Source organism: Protomyctophum parallelum, assembly GCF_964188405.1.
Source record: "Protomyctophum parallelum genome assembly, chromosome: 17".
Lineage (NCBI taxonomy): Eukaryota > Metazoa > Chordata > Actinopteri > Myctophiformes > Myctophidae > Protomyctophum > Protomyctophum parallelum.
The window spans coordinates 13,859,166-13,883,006 of NC_139719.1; the positions used below are offsets into that span (position 1 = coordinate 13,859,166).

The window sequence follows — 23,841 nt, forward strand, 5'->3', positions numbered from 1 at the left end:
GTGTGTGTGTGTGTGTGTGTGTGTGTGTGTGTGTGTGTGTGTGTGTGTGTGCGTGTGCGTGTGCGCGCGTGCGTGCGCGCGCAATTCACCCAGATGCTACATGGTAGCCGTTGACCATTGTGTTCAGGCGATAATGTTCGACCTCTTCAGTTCCGACGCCCACTGGTGGTTTGATGTGCATCCAGCATCTCTGTGTCACTTTAGATCAGTGGTTTTCAACCCTTTTCATATCGAGGTCCATTTATTTAATCAGCATTTGTTGTTGGAATAGATTTTGTCCACAATTCCATGCGTTTGGCAAACGCTGATCACAATAACAATTCTTCTAATTGTCAGGGGCGGGCGACTTTGAAGACGGAGAGGGCCACTATATTTCAACACTTACGACCAGAGGGCCACATTGCATATTATTGTCGTAGCAAAAATAGCAGATCTACAAGCTCAAAACGTGTCTCAGTGCGATGCGTTTTGAGCTTGTAGATCAGCTATTTTTGCTATATTTGAATTGAAATCCTGAATATTCTTTTTGCTATTTTTAAATTGGATTCCTGAAAAGTTACTTTTTTATTTAATTTCAAATGAATTTTGTTATCGTTATGTTAACTTTATGAACTAAATACAAATACATTGGACATAAAAAAAGTTAATCTCTGGAATTCAAATCTTGAGTAAAAGAACAAAACTACTGGCATCAAAATGCCAAAAGTAAAAGTACTCGTTCTGCAGAATGTTCCATTCCAAGTTTTCAAATGTATAAAAAATCTTTTGAAAATTGCAGATCTAAAAGCTCTGTAGTAACTAAAGTTTTCAAATAGATGTAGTGGAGTAGAAGTAAAAGTACTGGAAATTGGAAAGTAAATACAAATACCTCAACATTGTACTTAACTACTTGGTTACTTTCCACCACTGGTGACTGCATGGGGCCATGGGTACGGTATGGTGCAGAGCTCTGGAGTCTATGGGTACGGTATGGTGCAGAGCTCTGGAGTCTATGGGTACGGTATGGTGCAGAGCTCTGGAGTCTATGGGTACGGTATGGTGCAGAGCTCTGGAGTCTATGGGTACGGTATGGTGCAGAGCTCTGGAGTCTATGGGTACGGTATGGTGCAGAGCTCTGGAGTCTATGGGTACGGTATGGTGCAGTGCTCTGGAGTCTATGGGTACGGTATGGTGCAGAGCTCTGGAGTCTATGGGTACGGTATGGTGCAGAGCTCTGGAGTCTATTGGTACGGTATGGTGCAGAGCTCTGGAGTCTATGGGTACGGTATGGTGCAGTGCTCTGGAGTCTATGGGTACGGTATGGTGCAGAGCTCTGGAGTCTATGGGTACGGTATGGTGCAGAGCTCTGGAGTCTATGGGAACGGTATGGTGCAGAGCTCTGGAGTCTATGGGTACGGTATGGTGCAGAGCTCTGGAGTCTATGGGAACGGTATGGTGCAGAGCTCTGGATTCTATCACAGAGCAGAGAGCAGAGGGAGAGAGAGCCTGGTCCACTGCAGAGAGAGAGAGAGAGAGATTCATGACCCAGCCATGAGGGAGAGAGAGCCTGGTCCACTGCAGAGAGAGAGAGAGAGAGAGAGATTCATGACCAGCCAGTGTCTCTCAGAGGGAGAGAGAACCTGGTCCACTGCAGAGAGAGAGAGAGATGACCCAGCGAGTCTCTCACAGAGCAGAGGGAGAGAGAGCTTGGTCCACTGCAGAGAGAGAGAGAGAGATGACCCAGCCGGTCTCTCACAGAGCAGAGGGAGAGAGAGCCTGGTCCACTGCAGAGAGAGAGAGAGAGAGATTCATGACCCAGCCATGAGGGAGAGAGAGCCTGGTCCACTGCAGAGAGAGAGAGAGAGAGAGAGAGATGACCCAGCAGGGAGAGAGAGCCTGGTCCACTGCAGAGAGAGAGAGAGATTCATGATCCAGCCATGAGGGAGAGAGAGCCTGGTCCACTGCAGAGAGAGAGAGAGAGAGAGATTCATGATCCAGCCATGAGGGAGAGAGAGCCTGGTCCACTGCAGAGAGAGAGAGGCAGCCTGTAGTAATTGCTGATGCTTCAGCACTCTGCAGAGCGGCTGAAACAAACAGGACCACATGGAATCTCTCAGCTTCTCACAACACTCACTTCCCCTTCTTTTTCCTCGCTCTTTTCTTGTTCTGATGGTGCGTGCGTGCGTGCGTGCATGCGTGCAAAGTGAGCCCCCAAATAATTGCCAAAAGACAAAGATTTTAATGATAATATAGCAGTAGAGAGAAGACTTCCGCACACCTGGCAGGCAATTTGGAGCAGGTGCGATGATGACAAGGAGTATACAATGTGCTGAAAGAAGGGACATCCGCACACTGCCACTTGCTGGTTCAGAGCAATTTTATTGAGCAACGTTTCGGTCTTGCGACGACAAGCCTGAGGAAGGTCGCAAGACTGAAACGTTGCTCAATAAAATTGCTCTGAACCAGCAAGTGGCAGTGTGTGGATGTCCCTTCTTTCAGCACAATGATAATATAGCATTAATGTAAATAATATAATTACAATAACCGTAAGAATGTAAACACAACAAAAGTCATGGGATTCTTTCTTTAAAACCTTGAGAAAAATATCTTCATTCTCTGTGTGCTAATTAAAATGGGACTGCAGTCTGCATTGTTTACGTTCACCTGTCCAGCTACAGAAGCTCACCTCTGAGGGATGCTGTGTGTGTGTGTGTGTGTGTGTGTGTGTGTGTGTGTGTGTGTGTGTGTGTGTGTGTGTGTGTGTGTGTGTGTGTGTGTGTGTGTGTGTGTGTGTGTGTGTGTGTGTGTGTGTGTGTGTGTGTGTGTGTGTGCGTGCGTGCGTGCGTGCGTGCGTGCGTGCGTGCGTGCGTGCGGACCTTAGTGGGTGCCGACAGAGTCGTATAGCGCGACCACAGCAGCTTTACTGTAGCTCTACGAACGTAAACAATGAGAATGACCAGAAAGGGAACAACACACCGGGTGCTAATTTCAAAGGTCTTGTAAAAGTGTTTAACGAGGCAACCTGCTGGAGGTGTGTGCATATCAACCACACAGACCCTAACGAGGCAACCTGCTGGAGGTGTGTGCATATCAACCACACAGACAGAACACCACCTCTCATAAGATGCAATGGAAAAGTTCTAACTGCACTCACGTGTAAAAAATGCCCCATCAAACTTTCAGATGCTGTTTTTATCCCTAGTGTGGAGGAAGGATGATTAGGATTTTTATTGTGATCTCTCGCCCTTGAAATATATTCTGTTGTGTTTGAACAATAATAGCAATTCAAAACAGTTGTCCTCAAAACCACACCAGTCGCTGTCATAAGAACGGGAGGTGCGCTCATGGTCACGGCAGCAGAGCCTATTTGTGCACGGCTGCACGCGCACCTGCAGCCCATCAAGTATAATCTATGCTTCGTCCCGTGATGGTGTCGCGCACGCAGACCTCTACGCTCACAACAGTCGCATCCGCGATGCGATGTGAGCTTGTATATCAGCTGTTCTCTGTGCGCAATACTGTTGCGCTTTGAAGTATACAGTAAATGTCTCCTAGAGTGCATCTCGCTTGCCAACACACAAGAGAGATTGAATGAACTGAAACCAGCGCTCCCCAAAACAACATGTTTGGAGATCTGTTGGGAATTGATTACATGAAACAGTCACCCGTGCGCCCAGTCCCAATGTTTGTAAACAAATAATTGGTCTATTAGAATTCCAGTTAGTTTGCAGCCCTACCCAGTAGGTACCCACGCAGGGCACACACACACTCTATCTGTGATCTAGACTGCTTGGCCAGGTGAGATGTCGTGCTTTGAGCTTCAGTCAGTATCACATTTCAACAACAGTGTTCCTACCCAAACATGCACACACTGGTCTAAATGTCTCTATAGAAGAGCAGGGAAACCACATCTGAGTCTGTCATGACCATGCACTGCAGATGTAATCTGCATTAACATACTCTTACCTTACAGAAAGGTCAACGTAATGTTTTATTCACAAAAAGTTCCGGATTGCTTTAACATGCGTTTCCTTCATGTAATTGAATCTTCTGTCAAGCAAAACATTATACTGTCTCTCACTGCAGGTGAAGTCAATTGTGTTTTTAATAATAGTTGCCAAGCTTCCAGTCCCAAGCAAGGACACACAAAAAGGACATGTGTGTGTGTGTGCGTGCTAGGGATGGGTCCGATTAATCGATAATAGTTAATAGGACCCGAAATCGATTATTAAAATTAATAATCGATAATCAGGTTTTTTATTTAATATGATCTGTTGGAAAGGCAATATTTACATCCAAACAGGACAGGGCTAGAGGCCTACCAAAGTGTGCCTGGGATGTGTCTGTGTAGCTGCATGACTGAGAGGACTGTGAGTGACTGAGAGTGAAGATCGACTCCAATCAAGATACAGGTTTGGAAGATTTTGCAGGTGTTGGGAATTCACCTAATCAGGCCTAGGCTGGGGTTGCTATGGTGATCAATTGGCTCAACACTGGACCAGGGACCACCAGTGGTCCTTGAGGGGGTTCCAGGTGGTCCTCATCTAAAAGATGGAGTTAGTAACCAAATGGACCCTTATTAACTCTCAAGAGTTAAATTATTGTTAATCATCTATATTACTTATTGTCCTTGCTCTGAAAAGAGTTGAAACCAACTGCATTATTGGTGCTGATTGGTAATGGTATCTGATATTATTAACCTGATTGAGACAATTTCCGCATTTTAAGCTTTTATTTGTAGGGTTCATAAAAAAATTAAATAAAAAGTCCCCCTTCCCCCAAACGATTAATCGTTAATATTGAATTATACTAATCGGTTTTTATTTTGGACACATTTACACATCCCTATTGCATGCGTGCCCGAGTGCGTACATACATAGACATAATGTGTGCATTTGACAGAGATTATGTTTGTGGGATATCTGTGCGTTTCCTCTGCATGAAGGACGCGTGGCTCTTGACAGCTCCGAGTCTTCAATTGCGTAACACCTGCAAAGCCGCCTGCCCGGCTCTGTCCTTCTTAGCAATGCAATATTCATAAGGCGCTATTTTTAGCACGCCGCGTGTGATTATATAAAACAAGATACAGTACAGTCCCGCGAACATGTGACGAGTGTGACCTGCTTTGAATGCATGCGTTTTATTGGCGCTATACAGTACACATACATTAACCCTTTGATACCGGGAAAGCATCTGTGTCATCATTACTCATTTTTGATTTGAACCCCCTTTAAACTGTTATTTTATACTTTGGGCATTAAAAAATAGCAGATCTACAAGCTCATATAGCGCTTGTATATTTTCTATTTTTGAAAATATTTGCATCTTTTGAATATATTACATTTTCCAAAGCGAACATTTTTTAAATCTAATCTTTGCTTCTCGGGGTCCCCTGGAACAAAATATTTTGAGACGGGGTGCCACGGCCAAAGATGAAAAAGTGCGAGCACCACTGACATATAGGGCTCCATTTTCACCGCTAAGGCCCTTATCCCTAAACTTCTTTGCCTTTTCTTTACTATTTTGCTAAACATTTTTGAATAGTTAAAATGGCCAGTCTACAAGCTCACAATGTGTCAATTTAGATTTGCTAGTTGAACTATTCAAAAATGTTTTTTCAAAATAGTAAAAAAAAAAAGGCAAAGAAGTTTAGGGATAAGGCGTTTAGCGGTGACGAAAATGGAGCATATAGAGTATAGCAACGTACGTTTTTTCAGAAAACTGTTTTTCGAAGACACATTTGTAGACTAATCCTCAGGTCTCAATGGGTTAAGGAATGTAGGGGGATAAGGGGGGGGGGGTGTGAATGAACAGCATGAAAAATTCAGGATGCCCGCGGTGTGAAAACACAAAACACGCAATAATCATAATACTACTGTGTGTACTGTTTGATGGAGGAGGACCCCGCTATGTCTATACTGCCCCCTCCTGGGGGGAAAGCCTCCCTCCCCAGGCCAGTTATTGGCATTCTTCACATTTAGCCTACTTACAACACCGACATAACGCATGCCCATATAAGATCCCTGTCGAATTAAAGTGGAAATAATGAACCTTGATATATGAAAAAGGTTGAAAACCTCTGAAGTAGGCCGATTTATTTATTATTGTGAACTTGTAGATCATTGTGAGCTGAGCTTGTAGATCATTGTGAACTTGTAGATCATTGTGAGCTGAGCTTGTAGATCATTGTGAGCTTGTAGATCATTGTGAGCTGAGCTTGTAGATCATTGTGAGCTTGTAGATCATTGTGAGCTTGTAGATCATTGTGAGCTGAGCTTGTAGATCATTGTGAGCTGAGCTTGTAGATCATTGTGAGCTTGTAGATCATTGTGAGCTTGTAGATCATTGTGAGCTTGTAGATCATTGTGAGCTGAGCTTGTAGATCACTGTGAGCTGAGCTTGTAGATCATTGTGAGCTGAGCTTGTAGATCATTGTGAGCTGAACTTGTAGATCACTGTGAGCTGAGCTTGTAGATCATTGTGAGCTGAGCTTGTAGATCATTGTGAGCTGAGCTTGTAGATCACTGTGAGCTGAGCTTGTAGATCACTGTGAGCTGAGCTTGTAGATCATTGTGAGCTGAGCTTGTAGATCATTGTGAGCTGAGCTTGTAGATCACTGTGAGCTGAGCTTGTAGATCACTGTGAGCTGAGCTTGTAGATCATTGTGAGCTGAGCTTGTAGATCACTGTGAGCTGAGCTTGTAGATCATTGTGAGCTGAGCTTGTAGATCATTGTGAGCTGAGCTTGTAGATCACTGTGAGCTGAGCTTGTAGATCATTGTGAGCTTGTAGATCCATCTATTTTCAAATGGCCGAAATGTATATAGGGCTGAAGTGGTTAATGAACCGTAAGTTTTGTAATAATAATGATGAAAATCTACCAAATAGTAACTCAGGTTTTCAAATAATAGTAGTGGAGTAGAAGTAAAAGTATTGGAACAATAGTAAAGTACAACCTCGCAAGTACAGTACTTAAGTTAGTACAGTGCTTAAGTTAATACAGTATTTAAGTTAGTACAGTACTTAACACAAAAAATGCTGGAAACGTATCCATACGCTTTATTAATATCGAACGCCGTACGCGCGAAGCGTATGTATACGTTTTATACGTTTTTTTATTGCTTACTGTACATCAACGTCCTATGCTCCAGGACACCGAGGAAAATAACAGCGATCGTCTCCAGGAAGCTCCAATATGTGATCCGGGAGTAAAAAGCCCCTCCCTCCTGAAAAGAGGTCTGTCTGTGGCGAAGACGCTCCCTCCTCCAATGCCTCCATTACACGTATGGGTCTGCACGGCAACGGCATAGACCAACGCAGATGTCAGGGCATCTAAAATGGAGTTACCCATCTAGTAGTAGTCTAGTGTCTGTGAATACACTCGATTCCCCCTCCCCTCCTGTTTCTACATGGTTTCTCCCGAGGAATCTTTGTGGGGGGAGTCTGAGTCTCTTCTGCCCGGATCGCATTGCAGTTTGAGTTCCCTGGCCCCAGGCCACACTGCGCCTTGTAATCGCCTTGCACCGCTCTCTCATTCTCGGAAAAATATATAACGCAGTCGTGTCGATTTGCCCTCTGCCAGTATATAAACCAAGAATAATCTTCAACGATCGCCATTTCATAACGTTTTCAACACGCACACGGCACACGCCATGATCAACTAACTGCCTGGCTACGTCTTCAGTCTTCACCAGCCATCGCTATCCGTTGTGTGGATCGCCATCGCGTCTTCACTTTGTTTGTTTGGGCAAGAAGCACGATCAGCGATGGAAAAGAGCTTTATATCCACGGCAGATAAGTAATGACGTATTATCGAAGGACCGCCATGATCAACTTACTGCCTACGTCTTCGTCAGCCAATGCAGCCATCATCGCTATCCGTTGTGTGATTGTGGATGTAGGCTATATCCACGGTATCGAGAGAGACGCCCGGCTGTGATATAGGTCTTATCACTGCAATTATAATGAATAAAAAGGCTACAATCACACAACGGATAGCGATGGCTGCATTGGCTGGTGACAACGTAGCCTCGGTCCCAGGCAGTTAGTTGATCATGGCGGTCCCTCGATAATACGTCATTACTTATCTGCCGTGGATAAAACTCTTTTCCATCGCTGATCTCTGCTTCTTTGCCCAAACAAAGTGAAGATAGCGTTGTCCAACAAAGCAGCCAGTTATTTGATCATCTCTCTCTCCTGTGCTTCTTTCCTCAAACATGTCCAGACATGTCAACCTCAACCACTAAACTCACCGATCCAGTAACGCATCTCACCGTTATACTATCGTTCTGAAGGCAGATATAAAAATAAACATAAATAAATTATTGTCATATACATACTACACACTGAATGAAAGCCCTAATTGTCTACTTTTAGGAGGAAAACAAATACATAATATTGATCCCATGTACAGTTTGTCAGTAGGATATTGAATGCAGTTGTTCAGGTCCAACTATTATTCACAAAATAAGGCCTATAGCGACATGTACATATTATATACCGTATGAAACAGAAGACCCTCTGCTTTCATAAGAAAAAAACTAATACTGTAATAATAATAAAAATCACACCCCTGTGAAGTGAGCATTTCCTCATGAAGTTATCATAGCGAGTTATAAAGGTTTAAAGTCACAGAGATTGACAGGCAGATATAAACATAAATAAATTATTATCATATACATACTACACACTGAATGAAAGCCCTGAATGTCTACTTTTAGGAGGAAAACAAATATACAAATATATACAAATATAGTTTGTCAGTAATTGGCTATTGAATGCAGCTTGCGCCCACCAGAGAGGATTTCAGAAAATGCATGGACCAGAAGAACTATTATTCACAAAATAAGGCCTATAGCGAAATGTACATACTATATACCGTATGAAACAGAAGACTCTCTGCTTTCATAAGAAAAATACTTCTACTGTAATAATAATGAAAATCACACCCCTGTGAAGTGAGCAGTGCAATGTTGCGCAATCACTGACAAACTATACATGGGACCATGTGTATTTGTTTTCCTCCTAAAAGTAGACATTCAGGGCTTTCATTCAGTGTGTAGTATGTATATGATATTATTTGTGTTCATTTTTATATCTGTCTGTCAATGTCTGTCAACTTCAACCTTCCATATCTCTGCTGTTTTTTCAAGCGAGCAGCGTGCCTTCAAAAGCAGGTTTTAGAAAAAGGTCAATATCTCCAGAATGGAAGATGGTAGAATCATAATTTTTTTTTTAAATTGAAGTGGACATGTTTGGCCTACTTTTTATTTATGCGATGTGATTCTCGCTATAAGAGGCCCCTCGCTGTGGGCCCCTAAAAAGTTCAAAAGTCCAATGTTAATCGCTTAGCACCAGCAAGCCTGAGCAAATAGAAAACTCTAGCATACAATGTGTTAAGTTATGTACCAGTTACTTTCCACCACTGTGTGGGTGGGTGGGGGAGGGTGCTGTCTGTCTGCTGTGTGGGATTCATCACATGCCCCCCCCCCCCCCCCCAGCCAGCCGTGTCTCCACCATCCAGGAAGATTTGTGGCACGTCAGATTTACGGCGGCCCTCGCCGCCTAACCTTTAAATCAGTCTCCTCTCCCACACGCCGCCGATACACTATACACCCCCTCCCCCCCATCTCCCCTAACTCACTGTAGTATTCTCTAACTTTTTCGTGCCAGGAGGACCCCCTGGGGGTGGGGGGGGGCTAGGGGGGGTGGGGGCATTCGTTCACAGATCTTCCCGGTCCTGGTTTTGTACCCCTTGGCGTTTCGATACTTCTGCATAAGAAGAAGTGCACTGCAACACCATTTGGCTAAAAAAATAATTTTAATACGTAATTATATGAAGTGATACATTTTACTTACCCTTTGGTTAGCGCATTTTTCCCCCCACAGAAACACTCCCACTATAACCATCTTAATACCAGTAGTTGCAGGTTAACTTTGTAGATTTAAGCCCTGTTTTACAACAACACAACGCGTCGTGGCACACGTTGTGAGCTTGTAGATTCACTAACGGAACGAAAACGTTTCACAAATGTGTAAAAATAAAAAGTGTATTTTGTTGCCAATACTATAGTACTCAAGTACAACTTTGAAAGCAGGCATTTTACTTGTAGCAGAGAATTTCTACGTTGTGGTATTGCTATTACTTTAATTAAAACCGCGAAAGCATCTGTGTCATTTTTTGATATTAGCGTTGGCTATTAAAAATAGCAGATGTAAAAGCTCACAGCTGCTGAAAAATGGCTATAGTTTTTGAATTACGAGAAGGTTTTGAGAACTAGTGGTTTTAATAGGCTATAGTTTTTGAGTGGTGCAACCACTCCTACAACCAGCTTGCAATGTCCTCGTACGTGTTTGTGTGTGTGTCTGTGTGTGTGTCTGTCTCGTACTTGTTTGTGTGTCCGTGTGAGCATGAGTATGTGACTTAAAAATAGCAGTAGGGGGCGCCAGAAACAGTGAGAGGGGTAGTGACTCTAATGAGAGAGAGTGAGAGAGGTAGTGACTCTAATGAGAGAGAGAGATAGAGAGAGAGAGAGAGAGGGGGGGGGGGGGGGGGGGGGAATTGCACCACTCAGTTCACACGTGTGTGATTTTTGAATTACGAGAAGGTTTTGAGAACTAGTGGTTTCAATAGCCTTTTGAATTACGAGAAGGTTTTGAGAACTAGTGGTTTTAATAGGCTATAGTTTTTGAATTACGAGAAGGTTTTGAGAACTAGTGGTTTCAATAGCCTTTTGAATTACGAGAAGGTTTTGAGAACTAGTGGTTTCAATAGGCTATAGTTTTATGAGAAGGTTTTGAGAACTAGTGGTTTCAATAGGCTTTAGTTTTACGAGAAGGTTTTGAGAACTGGTGGTTTCAATAGGCTATAGTTTTATGAGAAAGTTTTGAGAACTAGTGGTTTCAATAGGCTATAGTTTTACGAGAAGGTTTTGAGAACTAGTGGTTTCAATAGGCTTTAGTTTTACGAGAAGGTTTTGAGAACTAGTGGTTTCAATAGGCTATAGTTTTACGAGAAGGTTTTGAGAACTAGTGGTTTCAATAGGCTTTAGTTTTACGAGAAGGTTTTGAGAACTGGTGGTTTCAATAGGCTATAGTTTTATGAGAAGGTTTTGAGAACTAGTGGTTTTAATAGGCTATAGTTTTACGAGAAGGTTTTGAGAACTAGTGGTTTCAATAGGCTTTAGTTTTACGAGAAGGTTTTGAGAACTAGTGGTTTCAATAGGCTATAGTTTTACGAGAAGGTTTTGAGAACTAGTGGTTTCAATAGGCTATAGTTTTACGAGAAGGTTTTGAGAACTAGTGGTTTCAATAGGCTATAGTTTTACGAGAAGGTTTTGAGAACTAGTGGTTTCAATAGGCTTTAGTTTTACGAGAAGGTTTTGAGAACTGGTGGTTTCAATAGGCTATAGTTTTATGAGAAGGTTTTGAGAACTAGTGGTTTCAATAGGCTATAGTTTTACGAGAAGGTTTTGAGAACTAGTGGTTTCAATAGGCTATAGTTTTACGAGAAGGTTTTGAGAACTAGTGGTTTCAATAGGCTATAGTTTTACGAGAAGGTTTTGAGAACTAGTGGTTTCAATAGGCTATAGTTTTACGAGAAGGTTTTGAGAACTAGTGGTTTCAATAGGCTATAGTTTTACGAGAAGGTTTTGAGAACTAGTGGTGTAGAAGCCTAGAAGGCATTGGGGAGTACTTCTATACCCACCACTTGTAGTAGCTAGCATGGCTCCGAGCTGCGCAGACAGAAAGCCCTGCATGCTCTCCCTGCATGCGCAGATCAAGCCGCCTGCATGTCTGCTAATGCGTTGTCACTGACCAATTAGAAGAGCCAGATCAAACGGGGCCGCCCGTCTGCCCTCTCTCTAGCCCGGACCCTCTCTCTCTCTCTCTCTCTCTCTCTCTGAGCACTCTGCTCTTTTTAATTGAGCACATTTTGTGGAATGAGAGGGCTGTCCCAGGAGAGAGAGAGAGAGCCATGGCTGCATATGCACGCACGCACGCACGAGTATATTTTGATGCTGATAACTTTGCATTGTACTGATTTTGAAGGCAGGACTTTTTACTTATGTTAGCTATACTTTTATTTCAGTAAAACAAACAAATAGTCTGAGCACGTCTCCCCCCAGTGTTTATTATGGGACAGCAGTTATAGATGGTCTCTGCACGGGGAAAAGAAACTAAAATATTACCGCAATTTAGCTCTTTAAAAGGTATGGGAAACGCTAAAAGAACAACAACAGAAAAATGCTGGAAAATGAAATGGCACACTGCGAAAGAAATTGCTCTCCCCGAGAGAAAGTGTATACAGTAAGTACAGTGTAATGCTGGCCGATAAGTCATATAAATAAGGTGTACATAGCAACAGCAGGAGAAACGGCTGACATTATGACAATTTAAAGTGGAAAAACAAATATAGGGGTTTCCAAATGGACCCTTACAGATTTGTACTACCGCACTACAGTACATCGCAGATCCAAATATTGTACTTTTACTCCACTGCTCATTGTGAGCTTGTAGATCTGCTATTTAAAAAAATATTTTTATACAGAATGAGTACTTTTACTTTTGGTACATTTTGATTCCAATACCTTTGTACTGTGCGTGAAAGAAGGCTCATGTTGGTGCTGTCCATCTATCTCTGGATGGGTTGAGCTCATGCACTATTTAAACACACAGCACACACGCACGCACACACGCATGCACGCATGCACACAGACTATCTCTGGACAGGTTGAGCTCATGCACTATTTAAAAGTACTCTCTCTCTCTGTCTCTCACTCTCACTCTCTCTGTCTCTCTCTCTCTCTCCCCATTCACTCAGCGTCAGGGCAAAGTCACAAAAGGCCAAAGGTCAGTCCCACAATTGAGGAAAAAGGAGGTCTGGTGGTACTCCCCCCCCCTCCATACACACACACACATTCACAATATCATCAAACATGCCCGCAACCCCCAACACACACACACGCACACACACACACACACACACACACACAATATTGCGGTGCACTCATGTTTCTCCTCTCGCAGCCCTCTTTGAATTCCTCGCCATGTGTCTTCAAAGCTCTGTTCATTCATACTGCGTCGTACGGCGGTGTGTTGCACTCCACGGAAATAGCGACCCTAGGAGCCCACATCCGCCACGGACGTGGATGTGGGCTTGTAGGTCTGCTATTTGAGCTGTGTGACATCAGTCCTTCCTCACAGCACTATCAGTATCTCTCTCTCTCTCTCTCTCTCTCTCGTGTAGACAGACGTCACATAACGTCAGTGTCCGAATGCAAATCATTGCGTTTTGCTTATTAGCAGAGTTCAACCTATAGCTGTATTTAGGCCACGTATTTAAAGACCTCCATGTAGGTTTAGGTTATGTGAACTAAGTCCATAAGATGGTCCCATTATTTCGGCGGGTCACCAATTTCCCCGTAACACCACCATGCTGGAGTGGGCGAGTTTGAGGGAGCGAGTGGCAGAGATTTGGGGTATTGGAATTTGGCTTCAGTCTCTCTCTCTCTCTCTCTCTCTCTCTCTCTCTCTCTCTGTCCAGACCCCATAATAGGGACTTTAAGCAATGATGGTTTTCAGGACGGCTCTGCTAGGCGGAAGTACGGCTGCTATGACGCAATCGCCGTAGCAGTCAAAATCGTTAAGCGACGGGTTCCCACCCCTTTTTGGTTCCCATGGTGACGCGTCTATGCAGTTTCTCTGAAGGGCCAGAGCTCACGGTAGAACTTGCATTCAACATGATCTGCTAAGATTGTAAGATCTTCTACTTTAGGACAGTTTGTGAAGTGTTCAGTGAAGACTATAGTGTAATTACATACAAACGCGTCCAAAGTACTAAAATCAGTGACGTTGTAGACGCTACGTGCAAGAGCAGTTTCTGCCGTAGTAGGAAGGACTGCGACGGCAAGCCGGTTTATCTATCGAGTGCTGATCCATTTCCGGTTGCCGGAGCGGACTGCCGTATAGCCGTCGTTGCTTAAAGTCCCTAATAATGGCTGCTCCCTCCCGGGCAGCTAGCAGCCAGTGCAGTGCGGTTGCCTTACTTGCGTCGCCTCCTCCTCCTCCTCCTCTTCCCGCTATTTCAAAAGTTTTTTAGCTTTGGCCCCTTTGGATTAAGCGCGGTATGTGGAAAATGAACAGCCAGCACTCACAGGAGACGAGAGGGACACATGAGCTGAATGCATAATAAACCCGGGAGGGAGGGAGAGGGAGAGAGAGAGAGAGAGAGAGAGAGGGATAATGCCCCCGCTGCAAGTCGTGTGAGGTTGAGTGTGGATATCCACACACCAACAATGTCACTCAATGAAAGGGGCACAAAAATGTAAATAAACCCCTTTCTCAGCCCCCCCCTCCCCCCCTTGTATGTTCACGTTCACAATGAAAGAGAACTGTTTTAAGAGCTGCTGCTGTGGTGGCGTTCGTGGGCTTTGAGGAAGTGACAGCTTTTCTCTCTTTTTCTCCTTTTGTGAGATATTAGTCCCAGCTGCATGCGTTGAGTCCTTTAGAGATATTAGTCCCAGCTGCATGCGTTGAGTCCTTATAGAGATATTAGCCCCAGCTGCATGCGTTGAGTCCTTATAGAGATATTAGCCCCAGCTGCATGCGTTGAGTCCTTATAGAGATATTAGTCCCAGCTGCATGCGTTGAGTCCTTTCGAGATATTAGCCCCAGCTGCATGCGTTGAGTCCTTTAGAGATATTAGTCCAAGCTGCATGCGTTGAGTCCTTTAGAGATATTAGTCCCAGCTGCATGCGTTGAGTCCTTTAGAGATATTAGCCCCAGCTGCATGCGTTGAGTCCTTTCGAGATATTAGCCCCAGCTGCATGCGTTGAGTCCTTTAGAGATATTAGTCCCAGCTGCATGCGTTGAGTCCTTTAGAGATATTAGTCCCAGCTGCATGTGTTGAGTCCTTTAGAGATATTAGTCCCAGCTGCATGCGTTGAGTCCTTTAGAGATATTAGTCCCAGCTGCATGTGTTGAGTCCTTTAGAGATATTAGCCCCAGCTGCATGCGTTGAGTCCTTTAGAGATATTAGTCCCAGCTGCATGCGTTGAGTCCTTTAGAGATATTAGTCCCAGCTGCATGTGTTGAGTCCTTTAGAGATATTAGCCCCAGCTGCATGCGTTGAGTCCTTTAGAGATATTAGTCCCAGCTGCATGCGTTGAGTCCATTATAGAGACTAGCCCTTACCCGTTGTGAGATATTCCCGCGGGGGGTACTGCGCCCGGTGCGTTTTTAATTCACTAATAAATTCATTATTAATAATGAATGTGTCAAATCGAAAAAAGGGCTCAGTTAAGACCTCCATATTCATATGGTCAATGCCTCTGTGAAAAGGGAGTGATTGGTGCAGTCAATGAGGAGATAAGTGTTTGTTTCTGACAGACAGACAGACAGACAGACATTGTTAGAATTATAGTATGATATTAGCCCCAGCTGCATGCGTTGAGTCCATTATAGAGATATTAGCCCAAATTAGCAATTAGCAAAAATGCGGGCACAATTCATTAGAGCCCCCAAAAAAACCAACCTGTTAAGGCACAATAAGGCAAAATTACCTCAAATTACTTTCAGTAGTCAAACTAGGGGGTTTTCATCATTCTGAATCAATGCCAGGTTTTGCACAAAAAACACTCCTTGGGCTAAAACGGCCATAGCCACTTGCCCAAATGTGCTCAAATGTGCTGACCTCATCACATTTGTGATGACGGCTATGTCGATGGTGGCCATATGGATTTGGGGCTCTCGTGAATTTTGCCCGCATTTTTGCGATTTACATGGGGGCTCAATTCGTTTTTTAACCTTCATATGATAAATAGTATCCGATATACGACCACTATACATATCAGATCCTAATAATATTGTACTTTTGAAATTAGCCGATCTACAAGCTCTTATGTTCTTATGCGTGTTTGTGCGTCTGCGTGCGTGCGCAGGTGTTTGCCTGGAACGCCAGACATGCAGCTCATAATCCGTGCACATATCATGATACATGAACAGTTTTTTTTATGCTACACAGATTGTTTTTACGATACTGTCATGATTTAATCACCATATAGACCACCAACATCCAGACAGACAGCAGATGTGGATATCATGCATATCCCATTTAGGAACGCATCTGTGTCACCTTATAGCTTTTAACCACTTTAACCATTACTTAATTAGCTGTTGAAAACTAGCAGATCTACAAGGTCATAGCATGGCACTCGGTGCAGTGCTATGACCTTGTAGATCTGCTATTTTTGAAAAATCGTGAAAATGAGTGCAAATCTTTGAATATGTATTCGTTCACAGCAAACATTTTTAACTCTATATCTTTGCTTCTGGGGAGGGGGTCTCTGGAACAACATATTTTCAGATGGGAGACTGCGGCCAAATACATAATAATTCTGGGGGTCCTTGACACGAAATAGTTTGAGAACCACTGACGGAAACATAGGGGTTTTCAGAAAAAATGTCATGATTTAGAAGACATTTTGTAGAATAGGTTTCAAGGGGATATGCTGCTCAGTACTGTCTGTATATAAATGTATATGTCTCACATCATAGAGACAGTAACACTAACCTCTGTCGTGTCATCTTTAACACACGCTTACGTACTGTAGTAGTTAGTGGTGGAAAGTAACTAAGTACATTTACTCAAGTACTGTACTTACAATTTAGAGTAGAGTGTGTGTGTGTGTGTGTGTGTGTGTGTGTGTGTGTGTGTGTGTGTGTGTGTGTGTGTGTGTGTGTGTGTGTGTGTGTGTGTGTGTGTGTGTGCGCGTGTGTGCGTGCTGGGTTCATTGAGGCTCTTGGAAGTGACCGTGCAGTCATGTGGCTCATCTGTGCTTCTCTGATGCCTCCAGCACTCACACACACACACACGCTCACACACACACACACACACACACACCACACTTCCATGTGTTAGCGTATGGGGGAGGAAATGAAAAGAGTTGCTGTGTGGTAGAAGGCAGAACTGAGGGATGCACAGAGAGAGAGAGAGAGAGAGAGAGAGATGGTAAAATAGTGGATAAACACACACCTGGACCGTGTGTATCATATAGGCTTCTTATAATTAATAGCAATAGCATTACAATTACAATTGTGTACAATTTATTCCAAACAATATTATGTTACAAAGCAGTGGGCGGCAGAGGCTCAGGGGTAGACTACCCCCCCCCCCCGTGTGTGTGTGTGTGTGTGTGTGCGTGCAAGTGTGCACGGCATGACTGTGAGTTGCCCCCGCTGCACGCTTGCTGCAGACCAAACCACATTAAATAAAATAAATCCATTTCCAAGCCTGTTAAGGAGCCATGTGGGGAGGTGCGAGTGTGCGTGCGCTCAATTCATATGTGTCTGTTGCGTGCATGTGTGTCGCAGTCAGGGAGGGTGCGGATGTTTGTGTGTGTGTGTGGGGGGGGGGGGGGGGGTGGGGCATGATGGAAAGAGAGAATGGGGGAAGGGTGGAGGAGTGGGGAAGTGATGGAGGAAGGGAGAGTAGAGGGTGGGGGAGGCAAGGCAGTTCATGTTATCCTGGGTGCCAGCAGCTCTGCATGCATGCACCCTGCATGCATGCACCCTGCCTGCCCGCCCGCCCGCCTGCCTGCCGGGGGATTATGGCACATTCTGCAGGGCAACAATGGTAGCGCACTCATGGAGTAGCACACGTTTTCACATCCTCACTGTCACTGACTGCTTTTCCCTCTGGATGTAACAAACACAGCCTTATCCTGCTTCCTTCGCCCGCCTGCCCACTTACCAGGCAGAGTTTAAAAAAGAAACGCACACTCACAACACAACACAACACAACACAACACACAAGCTGCACCTGGATTCTCCTGGCCCTGCTTCCTCCTCCAAACTAAACAACACCCTTACTCCAGTACACACACACACACACACACACGCACCCAGTGATAAAAGACCAGGGGTCTCTGCGATTTTGGCATAATTAAAGCGATGCTTTCTTTCTTTCGCTGCGGCCTTTCGGCCGACCGACAAAGCACGGAAGCGAAAACAAGATATATATCGTGGATACGGGAGCTCATTAAAAGCATTGACGGTGTGTGTGTGTGTGTGTGTGGGGGGGGGGGGGGGGGGGGGGCTCCCTCCCTACCTCCCTCCCTACCTCCCTCCTTCCTTCTACTCCTTCTCTGCCTGCCTCCTCTATATCACCCTTTAAGCAAGTGTTGCAAAAACCATCCTGCCCCAGCCCTCCCTGCCCCAGCCTGCCCGTGCCCCAGCCTGCCCCTGCCCCAGCCTGCCCCTGCCCCAGCCCTCCCTGCCCCTGCCCCAGCCCTCCCTGCCTGCCCCTGCCCCAGCCTGCCCCTGCCCCAGCCCTCCCTGCCCCAGCCTGCCCGTGCCCCAGCCTGCCCCAGCCTGCCCCTGCCCCAGCCCAGCCTGCCCCTGCCCCAGCCCTCCCTGCCCCTGCCCCAGCCCAGCCTGCCCCAGCCCTCCCTGCCCCTGCCCCAGCCTGCTTGCCCCAGCCTGCTTGTATCGATGATGGCACGATATTAGCCCTTTATTACCTAATTCAGCTACAACGGCGGACATGCTGGGGCGCAATCACCTTGAGCGGCGGGCGATTGGTGTGTCGCCGCAAGGCCTGACGCGACTTCCCCCAGCAGTCCGTTTTAATGGTGTCAGCAGTACGTCGGCGGGCTTTCCATTAGTGCCGTGTGTGTGTGTGTGTGTGTGTGTGTGTGTGGGTCAGTGACAGTTTTTCACACAGCACTGCGGAGGTGTTACACCCTGCCTGTTTGTGTGTGCGTGCGTGGGTCAATGTGGAGGTGTAACACCCCCGCCTGTTGCTGTAAAGCACATTAGGAATGACTGTGGCTGTTGTTATGGTATATCAAGGCGCACGTGCGTGAGTGTGTGTGTACTTATATTGACACACTTGTGAGGACCAAAATGTCCCCACAAGTATAGTATAGTGGAATTTGACATAACTAGACATTGTGATTGTGGACCATTTCCCTGGTTGGATGTTTTAGTGTAAAACTATATATATTATTATATATATTTTGGATTTACAGTAGGCATGGTACAAAAACATGGCAATACATAAAATTCATAAAAACAGTCATCATGGAATACGGTATCTATAGTATATAATGAAACTGTTATGCGTATACACTATAGAGTGCTATGTCTTAATTTGAGCCTTTGCATACACCTGTACGGTGGAGGCCAACCACCCTGTTGTGTCAGACAGTGGCCATGCCCTGCATGAGTCCCCAGGGCAGGGGGGGGGGGGGTTCAGCCACCATGGAGGAGCCAGACAGAGGGGGAAACGTGTCTGCATTCAAGGGTTCCGTGCCCCCAGGAGCAAGGAGCGTGTCTCCCCTAATGACGCTGCGCCTCCCCCCCAAGGAGGAGGAGGAGGCCTGATTGTTTTGGTACACAAGCCATTTATATGAATACATTAAACATGTTTACCACTTCCACCTAGCCTTGACAGAGAGAGAGAGAGAGAGAGAGAGGTTCATGATCCATTAGTTCTATGGACGTGGATAAAGCTTATCATTGTCTAGCATCCTCTACCTCTCGGAATGTTTGTATCCAGCAGAGAGGAGACACGCAGCGCCTTTACGTTCTATTAACCCGTCAACACCGGGAACGCATCCTTGTCACTTTAGATTTTAGCTAAAGAAAGATAGCATACAGTATGTAGCTATTTAAAAAATATCAGATATTATGCCATGCTGCGCCTGGGAGTTTGTATGTCTGCTGCCTATTTATTTATTTATTTTTAATTGAGAGATTTTGTGCAAATCTTTGAATATAGATATATTTTTTTTACACATGAAAATGTTTGTAAGTGTTTTCAGTAGATACTGTTATGACTTAGAAGACATTTAGTAGAATCAGCTCTGAATGGGTTAACAGGCTAGCAGCTTCCCTTTGAAGGCGGGGGTGTGTGTAGGCGCCTCGAAATGATGTTTGTATTTGTCTGCAGAACTGTGCGACTGTGACGGTTCAAAGCAGTCCCTCGTACTTATTAGCGGAGATGAGGTTATATTCCCACTTTCGGTGGCCTTTTGTTCCACATCATTTAGTGTCCAAGATCTGAACGTTACCCCGCCCACTGTAGAGCACCGCAGTGCCAGCTCCTGACAAATCATGACACATAAACACACTGTTTTGGACCGGACAAATAATTAGAAAGAAGAAAAACTAGAATGTGTTGTATACCCTGTCCTTTTTCTTCTTCTTTTAACACATCCGTAATAGGGAATCCAATCGACGGATGCATTGTACGTGTGTACACGTCCTAGCGCATCCTCAATGACCAGAGAGAAGAATATTCGGATTTTTTTCCTTTTTTTAATTTTCCAGTCCACTGTACGCTTCACTCTAATAATAATAATTAATCTCTGAGGTAGCGCAGAACCAGTTAAATCAATTCTTTCTGAAACGTCTATGGGGAAAGTTCTGTTCCGGTGCCCTTGAAGGGTGCGGGTCCTGCGGGACTGCGATGCTCTATTGTTGTCCAAATCAAAGAGACAGAGAGCGTTCTTCAAGACAAAATTGATTACTTTATTAACACGTTTGAACAGTATGGCGGTACAATAATACAACTATGCTATAAAGAGAGGATAAACATTGTTTTTACCCCCCAGAGGTGGGCTCGATAGCGCTGTGAAAAAAGGTAAGAGGTATCATGTATGTATAGGCCTCATGTGTCAGCGGGTGATGGGGAACGCAGTCATGCAGAGCAGAAGACCCCCCCCCCCCCCCCTGATTATAAAGAGATAATCCAATCCTCTCTCTCTCTCTCTGTCTCTCTCTGTCTCTCTCTCTCTCTCTCTCTCTCTCTCTCTCTCTCTGCCATACTCCACTGCCTTTCATAGTGGTTCGCCCCATGCAGCCCTACCTGCATCTCCTCGCTCGCCCGTTTTATTCCCTTTATTACGGCTCCCACTCAATACATATATTTCACCCCACCTTGAAACGGAGACACGCACACACTCAAACACACGCACGCACGCACGCACGCACTCAAACACACACACTCAAACACACGCATGCACGCACCACACACTCACACACTTCAGTAGCTTTTGTCGTGCATCTCCCATCACTTTGTTGTGTAAACGCCTGCCGTGCACTTTGCAAGTACATCACCTGTTTCTCAACGGCTGGTCGCGGGGCCCCGCGGGGCCCCCCAGGGGACCACCGTATGGAACCCTCAGGGGGTCTCTGTACTCAGTGTACTGTAACTCTGAGACTGCACAATTATTAGGATTGTATTCTTCTGGGACCCATGCATGTACAATATTCTGAGAGTTAAAGGAAGACTTCACTCATTTTCAACCTATATTATGCTATGTTCATATTATTGGTACCTCAGGCTCACTAATGCTGATATGGTACAGTATGTTTTTTTTCCTTCTCTGTCTGTGTCTCAGTAGAGGGCTGTGGACCACCTACAGTGACATCATCGGCAGTTTGTATTGTATTTATTTATTGTTCAAACGAGATTTAATTACATTTTATTTTTTTAAGAACAATGTCTTCCATTAGGCTATAGCATTATTGTAACCTTCCAGGAATAGATTAACCTGACTCCGCCAGAGTGGCAGCAGTGAGCTCCTCCTCCTGCTCCCATCTGGTCTCTCTCTCGGTCAAAATGGTTTAAATTAGCTTGAATTCCCCATCGATGATGTCACTGGTATACGTCGGGACTCTGAAGTGTCCACAGTGTTCCTCTGAGACATACAGACTCAGTAGACAAAAATGGTGCCAAAATATCATGAGCATCAGTAGTGAGGACCAATGCTATGAGCGTAGGTTGAAACTGGTGAAGTTGTCCTTTTAAATGAACTTAAAAGATACGGTCTACCATTCATTTTAAATGAACTTAAAAGATACGGTCTACCATTCATTTTAAATGAACTTAAAAGATACGGTCTACCATTCATTTTAAATGAACTTAAAGGATACGGTCTACCATTCATTTTAAATGAACTTAAAGGATACGGTCTACCATTCATTTTAAATGAACTTAAAGGATACAGTCTGCCATTCATTTTAAATTAACTTAAAATATACGGTCTACCATTCATTTTAAATTAACTTAAAATATACGGTCTACCATTCATTTTAAATTAACTTAAAATATACGGTCTACCATTCATTTTAAATTAACTTAAAAGATACGGTCTACCATTCATTTTCAACGGAAACTTCCACGTGAAGCTACGAAGCAAATTCCACGTTTGTAGCTGCTGCAGAATATACAAAGATACAAAGCTACAAATATGAATCTTTGCATCTCTGCATGTGTGAACGCAGCACCATTTGGGGGTCCGTTTGGTTCCATTCGTTACACTCTCAGAGTCACAGACCCGCGCGGGTCCATTTGCACCATGGATGTGTGCCCACACACACACACGCACACTGTGCACTATAACCAGCTGAATTTGAGGCAAACAAGTTCACACAAGGTAACGGCACAGAGCAAAACAATAAATGCTAACATCTGTGAGACAAAAAAAAGAGCAAATAAAGCTCTCGTAATTGCATCTGCTGTCATATCTCCCCCGTCCCCTGATTTTAATATTTAATTTGGCTCTTGTTAGTCATTAAGAGATGTAATGAAGTACTGGTGTTTAATTACTGGCAAGTTGAATAATGGCTAAATTAAATTGTACATTGATTGTTCTGTTTTATTGTCTGGGTCTCGCTAGCCTTGTCGCTGCAATGACTGTAGCGTACTGGGGAGTCCCCCACCCCGCTGTTATGAGCTGTGTTGATAGAGAGACTAAAGGAGAGAGAGGGAGAGAGAGAGAGAGAGATTCTGTTGAGAGAAGAAGACAACCACCTCACTTTCTTTTGAACTCACTGCTGTGTGTGTGTGTGTGTGTGTGTGTGTGTGTGTGTGTGTGTGTGTGTGTGTGTGTGTGTGTGTGTGTGTGTGTGTGTGTGTGTGTGTGTGTGTGTGTGTGTGTGTGTGTGTGTGTGTGTGTGTGTGTGTGTGTGTGTGTGTGTGTGTGTGTGTGTGTGTGTGTGTGTGTGTGTGCGTGCGTGCGTGCGTGTCTCATCAATAACCACAAGGTCAGACCATAGAGTATTAAAAGGATAGAGACTGATCTGGCGCGAAGCTCCGCCCCCTCCGCTATTCATGTCAGTGGAAGTTGCTCAGTGGCGTTTTGAAGCACCCGGAAGGACCGTCTACTTCCGCCTTTTTTCGCCGATTCAGCATTTGGAGTGCCTAGCTGGCCCCTTGGGTCAGACGGGCAGTTCTCTCAGTGCTGTTCAGAGTGCACTCTGTTAGGAAGCTGCGGCTGGGGATTTGTCCGGCTTGTAAAAGGGCTTACAGCCTCTTTGTGTCACCGGCCAGCCCTTTGAAGGGGCCGAGGGAGACACCTGCTGGTGGCTCCAGGGCACAAAGGAACAGAAAGGGCCCCGGGACCAGGGGGCCCCAGGACCAGGGGACCAGGGCTCAGCCTCAGCCAGCATGGCTTCCGTCGTGGCACTGCAGGCATGTACGGCACGGCAGCTAGAACCGGTGACGGCAGCGGTATAACAGCAGACGGCAGCGGTATAACGGCAGACTGCAGCGGTATAACTGCAGACTGCAGCGGTATAACAGCAGACTGCAGCGGTATAACGGCAGACTGCAGCGGTATAACAGCAGACGGCAGTGGTATAGCGGCAGACTGCAGCGGTATAGCGGCAGACTGCAGCGGTATAACTGCAGACTGCAGTGGTATAACAGCAGACTGCAGCGGTATAACGGCAGACTGCAGTGGTATAACGGCAGACTGCAGCGGTATAACGGCAGACTGCAGTGGTATAACGGCAGACTGCAGCGGTATAACAGCAGACTGCAGTGGTATAACGGCAGACTGCAGTGGTATAA

The 23,841-nt window shown here is 45.0% G+C and overlaps 1 protein-coding gene across 4 annotated transcripts in view; it reads left to right on the forward strand.

The window, feature by feature from the left end:
• Window positions 1-23,841, forward strand: part of LOC310875082 (zinc finger MIZ domain-containing protein 1-like) — a 235,131-nt gene that overhangs the window by 111,003 nt on the left and 100,287 nt on the right. The gene's annotated exons all lie outside the window — the stretch shown is intronic.